At 49.2% G+C, this 9603-nt stretch overlaps 1 long non-coding RNA gene across 1 annotated transcript; it reads right to left on the bottom strand.

Moving 5' to 3' along the window:
- Positions 1-2504: 2504 nt before the first annotated feature.
- On the bottom strand, positions 2505-3393 carry LOC135051128 (uncharacterized). The gene is made up of 3 exons (XR_010242056.1): positions 3239-3393; positions 2840-2978; positions 2505-2579 (listed from the first exon to the last, which is right to left on the bottom strand). It is a non-coding gene; the product is annotated as an uncharacterized LOC135051128 (long non-coding RNA).
- Between the last annotated feature and the right edge of the window lie 6210 nt (positions 3394-9603).

Below are 9603 nucleotides of genomic sequence, written 5' to 3'. Positions count from 1 at the left end.
TGAGAAGTTTTCTGTGGTTTTTCCTTTAAATTATTAGTGAATAAAATGTAAAATAGGGCATTTCAGAGATGCAATGGTATTGTGGTAGGTTGCCCATGGTACGACAGGGGAACTGTCTTGTTCCTTGACATCCACGCTGGTTCCTGCACCTTGGGAAGGATACTCCGCAAGACCTGTGGAAGAGAATAGTATGGTGTCATTCAAAGACAAGGTACAAGCAACACTTAACACAAGCAGGTTACATTGGCCTTTGTCCCAAATGCAACCCTCCGGCACTTGAGAAACTACACATCCAAGCATGCCCTGACACAGCGTAAGCATTGCTGTGTCAGAGCATGATTGGATATGCAGTTTTGCAAATGCCGGAGGGCCGCAGTTGGGATATGCCTGGGTTACTTTTAGACAAGAGGGAGTTTTGGGCAAAACATCTCACCTGAGGGGGGGGGGGGGTGTCTGCAACATGGCGGAGGTTCAGGTCCACTTCAAAAGTAGGTCACCCATGGTACAGCAGGGGAACTGTCCGGTCCCTTCATCCACGCTGGTTCCTGCACCTTGAAGGATACTCCGCAAGACCTGTGGAAGAGAATAGTATGGTGTCATCCAAAGACAAGGTACAAGCAACACTTAACACAAGCAGGTTACATTGGCCTTTGTCCCAAATGCAACCCTCCGGCACTTGAGAAACTACACATCCAAGCATGCCCTGACCTAGCGTAAGCATTGCTGTGTCAGAGCATGACTGGATATGCAGTTTTGCAAATGCTGGAGGGCCGCAGTTGGGACATGCCTGGGTTACTTTAAGACAAGAGGGAGTTTTGGGCAAAACATCTCACCTGAGGGGGGGGGGGTGTCTGCAACATGGCGGAGGTTCAGGTACACATCCCCAGTAGGTCACTCATGGTACAGCAGGGGAACTGTCCGGTCCCTTCATCCACGCTGGTTCCTGCACCTTGAAGGATACTCCGCAAGACCTGTGGAAGAGAATAGTATGGTGTCATCCAAAGACAAGGTACAAGCAACACTTAACACAAGCAGGTTACATTGGCCTTTGTCCCAAATGCAACCCTCCGGCACTTGAGAAACTACACATCCAAGCATGCCCTGACACAGCGTAAGCATTGCTGTGTCAGAGCATGATTGGATATGCAGTTTTGCAAATGCCGGAGGGCCACAGTTGGGACATGCCTGGGTTACTTTTAGACAAGAGGGAGTTTTGGGCAAAACATCTCACCTGAGGAAGGGGAAGGGGGTGTGTCTGCAACATGGCGGAGGTTCAGGTCCACATCCCAAGTAGGTCACCCATGGTACAGCAGGGGAACTGTCCGGTCCCTTCATCCACGCTGGTTCCTGCACCTTGAAGGATACTCCGCAAGACCTGTGGAAGAGAATAGTATGGTGTCATCCAAAGACAAGGTACAAGCAACACTTAACACAAGCAGGTTACATTGGCCTTTATCCCAAATGCAACCCTCCGGCACTTGAGAAACTACACATCCAAGCATGCCCTGACCCAGCGTAAGCATTGCTGAGTCAGAGCATGATTGGATATGCAGTTTTGCAAATGCCGGAGGGCCGCAGTTGGGATATGCCTGGGTTACTTTTAGACAAGAGGGAGTTTTGGGCAAAACATCTAACCTGGGGGGGGGGGGGTGTCTGCAACATGGCGGAGGTTCAGGTACACATCCCCAGTAGGTCACCCATGGTACAGCAGGGGAACTGTCCGGTCCCTTCATCCACGCTGGTTCCTGCACCTTAAAGGATACTCCGCAAGACCTGTGGAAGAGAATAGTATGGTGTCATCCAAAGACAAGGTACAAGCAACACTTAACACAAGCAGGTTACATTGGCATTTGTCCCAAATGCAACCCTCCGGCACTTGAGAAACTACACATCCAAGCATGCCCTGACACAGCGTAAGCATTGCTGTGTCAGAGCATGATTGGATATGCAGTTTTGCAAATGCCGGAGGGCCACAGTTGGGACATGCCTGGGTTACTTTTAGACAAGAGGGAGTTTTGGGCAAAACATCTCACCTGAGGAAGGGGGGGGGGGGGTGTCTGCAACATGGCGGAGGTTCAGGTCCACATCCCAAGTAGGTCACCCATGGTACAGCAGGGGAATTGTCCGGTCCCTTCATCCACGCTGGTTCCTGCACCTTGAAGGATACTCCGCAAGACCTGTGGAAGAGAATAGTATGGTGTCATCCGAAGACAAGGTACAAGCAACACTTAACACAATCAGGTTACATTGGCCTTTATCCCAAATGCAACCCTCCTGCACTTGAGAAACTACACATCCAAGCATGCCCTGACACAGCGTAAGCATTGCTGAGTCAGAGCGTGATTGGATATGCAGTTTTGCAAATGCCGGAGGGCCGCAGTTGGGATATGCCTGGGATACTTTTAGACAAGAGGGAGTTTTGGACAAAACATCTAACCTGAGGGGGGGGGGGGGGGGGTCTGCAACATGGCGGAGGTTCAGGTACACATCCCCAGTAGGTCACCCATGGTACAGCAGGGGAACTGTCCGGTCCCTTCATCCACGCTGGTTCCTGCACCTTGAAGGATACTCCGCAAGACCTGTGGAAGAGAATAGTATGGTGTCATCCAAAGATAAGGTACAAGCAACACTTAACACAAGCAGGTTACATTGGCCTTTGTCCCAAATGCAACCCTCCGGCACTTGAGAAACTACACATCCAAGCATGCCCTGACACAGTGTAAGCATTGCTGTGTCAGAGCACGATTGGATATGCAATTTTGCAAATGCCGGAGGGCCACAGTTGGGACATGCCTGGGTTACTTTTAGACAAGAGGGAGTTTTGGGCAAAACATCTCACCTGAGGGGGGGGGGGGTGTCTGCAACATGGCGGAGGTTCAGGTCCACATCCCAAGTAGGTCACCCATGGTACAGCAGGGGAACTGTCCGGTCCCTTCATCCACGCTGGTTCCTGCACCTTGAAGGATACTCCGCAAGACCTGTGGAAGAGAATAGTATGGTGTCATCCAAAGACAAGGTACAAGCAACACTTAACACAAGCAGGTTACATTGGCCTTTGTCCCAAATGCAACCCTCCGGCACTTGAGAAACTACACATCCAAGCATGCCCTGACACAGCGTAAGCATTGCTGTGTCAGAGCATGATTGGATATGCAGTTTTGCAAATGTCGGAGGGCCGCTGTTGGGACATGCCTGGGTTACTTTTAGACAAGAGGGAGTTTTGGGCAAAACATCTCACCTGAGGGGGGGGGGGTGTCTGCAACATGGCGGAGGTTCAGGTCCACATCCCAAGTAGGTCACCCATGGTACAGCAGGGGAACTGTCCGGTCCCTTCATCCACGCTGGTTCCTGCACCTTGAAGGATACTCCGCAAGACCTGTGGAAGAGAATAGTATGGTGTTATCCAAAGACAAGGTACAAGCAACACTTAACACAAGCAGGTTACATTGGCCTTTGTCCCAAATGCAACCCTCCGGCACTTGAGAAACTACACATCCAAGCATGCCCTGACACAGCGTAAGCATTGCTGTGTCAGAGCATGATTGGATATGCAGTTTTGCAAATGTCGGAGGGCCGCAGTTGGGACATGCCTGGGTTACTTTTAGACAAGAGGGAGTTTTGGGCAAAACATCTCACCTGAGGGGGGGGGGGGGTGTGTCTGCAACATGGCGGAGGTTAAGGTCCACATCCCAAGTAGGTCACCCATGGTACAGCAGGGGAACTGTCGGGTCCCTTCATCCACGCTGGTTCCTGCACCTTAAAGGATACTCCGCAAGACCTGTGGAAGAGAATAGTATGGTGTCATCCAAAGACAAGGTACAAGCAACACTTAACACAAGCAGGTTACATTGGCCTTTGTCCCAAATGCTACCCTCCGGCACTTGAGAAACTACACATCCAAGCATGCCCTGACACAGCGTAAGCATTGCTGTGTCAGAGCATGATTGGATATGCAGTTTTGTAAATGCCGGAGGGCCGCAGTTGGGACATGCCTTGGTTACTTTTAGACAAGAGGGAGTTTTGGGCAAAACATCTCACGTGAGGGGGAGCGGGGGGTGGTGTGTCTGCAACATGGCGGAGGTTCAGGTCCACATCCCAAGTAGGTCACCCATGGTACAGCAGGGGAACTGTCCGGTCCCTTCATCCACGCTGGTTCCTGCACCTTGAAGGATACTCCGCAAGACCTGTGGAAGAGAATAGTATGGTGTCATCCAAAGATAAGGTACAAGCAACACTTAACACAAGCAGGTTACATTGGCCTTTGTCCCAAATGCAACCCTCCGGCACTTGAGAAACTACATAACCAAGCATCCCCTGACACAGCGTAAGCATTGCTGTGTCAGAGCATGATTGGATATGCAGTTTTGCAAATGCCGGAGGGCCACAGTTGGGACATGCCTGGGTTACTTTTAGACAAGAGGGAGTTTTGGGCAAAACATCTCACCTGAGGGGGGGGGGGTGTCTGCAACATGGCGGAGGTTCAGGTCCACATCCCAAGTAGGTCACCCATGGTACAGCAGGGGAACTGTCCGGTCCCTTCATCCACGCTGGTTCCTGCACCTTGAAGGATACTCCGCAAGACCTGTGGAAGAGAATAGTATGGTTTCATCCAAAGACAAGGTACAAGCAACACTTAACACAAGCAGGTTACATTGGCCTTTGTCCCAAATGCAACCCTCCGGCACTTGAGAAACTACACATCCAAGCATGCCCTGACACAGCGTAAGCATTGCTGTGTCAGAGCATGATTGGATATGCAGTTTTGCAAATGTCGGAGGGCCGCTGTTGGGACATGCCTGGGTTACTTTTAGACAAGAGGGAGTTTTGGGCAAAACATCTCACCTGAGGGGGGGGGGGGTGTGTCTGCAACATGGCGGAGGTTAAGGTCCACATCCCAAGTAGGTCACCCATGGTACAGCAGGGGAACTGTCGGGTCCCTTCATCCACGCTGGTTCCTGCACCTTAAAGGATACTCCGCAAGACCTGTGGAAGAGAATAGTATGGTGTCATCCAAAGACAAGGTACAAGCAACACTTAACACAAGCAGGTTACATTGGCCTTTGTCCCAAATGCTACCCTCCGGCACTTGAGAAACTACACATCCAAGCATGCCCTGACACAGCGTAAGCATTGCTGTGTCAGAGCATGATTGGATATGCAGTTTTGTAAATGCCGGAGGGCCGCAGTTGGGACATGCCTTGGTTACTTTTAGACAAGAGGGAGTTTTGGGCAAAACATCTCACGTGAGGGGGAGCGGGGGGTGGTGTGTCTGCAACATGGCGGAGGTTCAGGTCCACATCCCAAGTAGGTCACCCATGGTACAGCAGGGGAACTGTCCGGTCCCTTCATCCACGCTGGTTCCTGCACCTTGAAGGATACTCCGCAAGACCTGTGGAAGAGAATAGTATGGTGTCATCCAAAGACAAGGTACAAGCAACACTTAACACAAGCAGGTTACATTGGCCTTTGTCCCAAATGCAACCCTCCGGCACTTGAGAAACTACACATCCAAGCATGCCCTGACACAGTGTAAGCATTGCTGTGTCAGAGCACGATTGGATATGCAATTTTGCAAATGCCGGAGGGCCACTGTTGGGACATGCCTGGGTTACTTTTAGACAAGAGGGAGTTTTGGGCAAAACATCTCACCTGAGGGGGGGGGGGGGGGGTGTCTGCAACATGGCGGAGGTTCAGGTCCACATCCCAAGTAGGTCACCCATGGTACAGCAGGGGAACTGTCCGATCCCTTCATCCACGCTGGTTCCTGCACCTTGAAGGATACTCCGCAAGACCTGTGGAAGAGAATAGTATGGTGTCATCCAAAGACAAGGTACAAGCAACACTTAACACAAGCAGGTTACATTGGCCTTTGTCCCAAATGCAACCCTCCGGCACTTGAGAAACTACACATCCAAGCATGCCCTGACACAGCGTAAGCATTGCTGTGTCAGAGCATGATTGGATATGCAGTTTTGCAAATGTCGGAGGGCCGCAGTTGGGACATGCCTGGGTTACTTTTAGACAAGAGGGAGTTTTGGGCAAAACATCTCACCTGAGGGGGGGGGGGGTGTGTCTGCAACATGGCGGAGGTTAAGGTCCACATCCCAAGTAGGTCACCCATGGTACAGCAGGGGAACTGTCCGGTCCCTTCATCCACGCTGGTTCCTGCACCTTAAAGGATACTCCGCAAGACCTGTGGAAGAGAATAGTATGGTGTCATCCAAAGACAAGGTACAAGCAACACTTAACACAAGCAGGTTACATTGGCCTTTGTCCCAAATGCTACCCTCCGGCACTTGAGAAACTACACATCCAAGCATGCCCTGACACAGCGTAAGCATTGCTGTGTCAGAGCATGATTGGATATGCAGTTTTGTAAATGCCGGAGGGCCGCAGTTGGGACATGCCTTGGTTACTTTTAGACAAGAGGGAGTTTTGGGCAAAACATCTCACGTGAGGGGGAGCGGGGGGTGGTGTGTCTGCAACATGGCGGAGGTTCAGGTCCACATCCCAAGTAGGTCACCCATGGTACAGCAGGGGAACTGTCCGGTCCCTTCATCCACGCTGGTTCCTGCACCTTGAAGGATACTCCGCAAGACCTGTGGAAGAGAATAGTATGGTGTCATCCAAAGACAAGGTACAAGCAACACTTAACACAAGCAGGTTACATTGGCCTTTGTCCCAAATGCAACCCTCCGGCACTTGAGAAACTACACATCCAAGCATGCCCTGACACAGCGTAAGCATTGCTGTGTCAGAGCATGATTGGATATGCAGTTTTGCAAATGTCGGAGGGCCGCAGTTGGGACATGCCTGGGTTACTTTTAGACAAGAGGGAGTTTTGGGCAAAACATCTCACCTGAGGGGGGGGGGGGGTGTCTGCAACATGGCGGAGGTTCAGGTCCACATCCCAAGTAGGTCACCCATGGTACAGCAGGGGAACTGTCCGGTCCCTTCATCCACGCTGGTTCCTGCACCTTGAAGGATACTCCGCAAGACCTGTGGAAGAGAATAGTATGGTGTCATCCAAAGATAAGGTACAAGCAACACTTAACACAAGCAGGTTACATTGGCCTTTGTCCCAAATGCAACCCTCCGGCACTTGAGAAACTACATAACCAAGCATCCCCTGACACAGCGTAAGCATTGCTGTGTCAGAGCATGATTGGATATGCAGTTTTGCAAATGCCGGAGGGCCGCAGTTGGGACATGCCTGGGTTACTTTTAGACAAGAGGGAGTTTTGGGCAAAACATCTCACCTGAGGGGTAGGAGTTTGTCTGCAACATGGCGGAGGTTCAGGTCCACATCCCAAGTAGGTCACCCATGGTACAGCAGGGGAACTGTCCGGTTCCTTCATCCACGCTTGTTCCTGCAAATCGGGAAGGATACTCCACAGGACCTGCGGAAGAGAATAAGGAGGTAATCTGAGAGTATTTCCTCCACCCTGGGAAAGAACAAAAGTTCCCAGCAACACTGCGCATATACACAATGGTTACTCAGACAAGATGGAGTTTTGGCCAATACATCTCACCTGAAAGAGTGACTCTAACATGGTGGTGGTTCAGGTCCACATCACAAGTAGGATATCCATGGTGGAGTGGGGTAAACTGGTCCAATACTGGAGTGGTTTTGCAGAAGTGTATCCTGGGAAAAATTGTTGTAGCATGGGTACATTCCCCTCAGAAGAGTGAAGAAAAAAAATGTATTTTTAAAAATCTATTAAAAAATACTTGTGAGTCAAAGATAGACAATCCAAGTGCATAATCCATTCTAATAAAAATAGATATGCTATCAGCAATAAAAAAAACACAAAAAAACATGTTTTTAATTTTTTTTATTAGATTCCGCAAGCAAAGTGAGGCGGAATGAAATTGACAAAATTACTGTCGAAAAGCACTGTTGTCGAATCGACAATCTTCAATTGAATATACTTTTGTCGAAAAGCCGCAATTTGACCATTGCAGACATGTCGAATTTTTAAAATGTCGATTTACAAAAAGTCGAATCTGAAACGGCAGGTATTTTGACGAAAAGTACTGTATTGCATTATCGAATCCAATTCGACATGTTTTTTTTGTGGAAAATGCCCCGTTTTTCGACTTTCGCTGCAATTCGACCACAATTGCATATACCCCTATGGTGGTCATTCCGAGTTGTTCGCTCGTTGCCGATTTTCACTGCGATTTGTTGCTTAATGCGTATGCGAAACAGTGCGCATGCGCTTAGTTATTTTACTAAAAACTTAGCAGTTTTGCTGTTGTTTGTGCGGCGCTTTTCAGTCGCACTGCTGATCGGTGAGTGAGTGACAGGAAAGGGGCGTTTCTGAGTGGTAACTGAGCGTTTTTTCTGGGAGTGTGCTAAAAAATGCAGGCGTGTCAGGGAAAAACACGGGAGTGTCTGGAGAAACGGGGGAATGGCTGGCCGAACGCATGGCGTGTTTGTGATGTCAAACTAGGAACTAAACAGACCGAGCTAATCCAATCTAGGAGAAGATCTGGAGCTACTCAGAAACTGCAAGAAAATATTTAGTAGCAATTCTGCTAATCTTTCGTTCGCAATTCTGTTAAGCTAAGATACACTTCAAGAGGGCGGCGGCCTAGCGTTTGCAATGCTGCTAAAAGCAGCTAGCGAGTGAACAACTTGGAATGACCACCAATGTGTAAATTGTGCACTATATGAATTGAATATTGAATATGTCTTTGTAGCTTTTCTGTGCGAATGCGTGTGCTACTGTATATACTCATACCACGCGCCAATATGCAAAGCTCTTGAACAAATGTACGTAGCATGCGTGTATGCGTACGCATGGCGAGAACGTGCTCGCAGAGGCCACTCTGTGTGGTGTTTGCACGTGGTGTGTGTTTAATATTTTCGACTTCGACAGTCCACCCTTTGGCAGTAAACAATAACTGCCATAAATTACTAACAACAATGAAAATATTTCAAAGCATATAATGGGTGACCTAGACGCACATATGTGCAAATCAGACATTGACTATGGTTGGGGAAGACAGGGAGGAGGATGAGACATCCTCTATATGCACTCGGCGGTCATGGGAACACTGGTTGGGTGTGGGATGACATTCAACCTATAGAGTATGCTGGGGCAGTGCTATAGCCTAAGATGTCTAATTTGAACGAACGTTGCATACATACATGTACCTATGTCTTTGCACACTGATGTCCGACTCCGGTGAAAGTTTCGCTGGGTAGAGGGAGAGAACACAAAGAGATGGTGAAAGAAACAGGCCATGAAATTAATTTACATTCCTATCACAGCACTGTCTCTATCGTCGGATCGTATACCAGATCTGCCGCATTTACAACGCACCCGCTCCTTAGACTCATCAAATTTGTATGCTTTTATTTCGCCGCGTCAAAATCCAAACACATCTAAATATCAGGCCGATAATTATGAAGACACCCAGGATACAGAGGAGAAACTTTCCCACACTTGCAATCACACCTTGAGCCCACTCTCCTAACCCAGAGAACCATTTCAGTAGGTTTAACCATGAGGTCCATCCTGTCAATTCATTACCCACAGCCGGTAAAGCGAGATTGTGTTTCCTTCTAAACTCCCATTTCAACGGCAAGATCTC

This window comes from Pseudophryne corroboree, chromosome 2 (assembly GCF_028390025.1).
Source record: "Pseudophryne corroboree isolate aPseCor3 chromosome 2, aPseCor3.hap2, whole genome shotgun sequence".
Classification (NCBI taxonomy): Eukaryota; Metazoa; Chordata; class Amphibia; order Anura; family Myobatrachidae; genus Pseudophryne; species Pseudophryne corroboree.
Note: the sequence above shows the minus strand (reverse complement) of the source record. Positions and strands in the feature narration are given on the sequence as shown.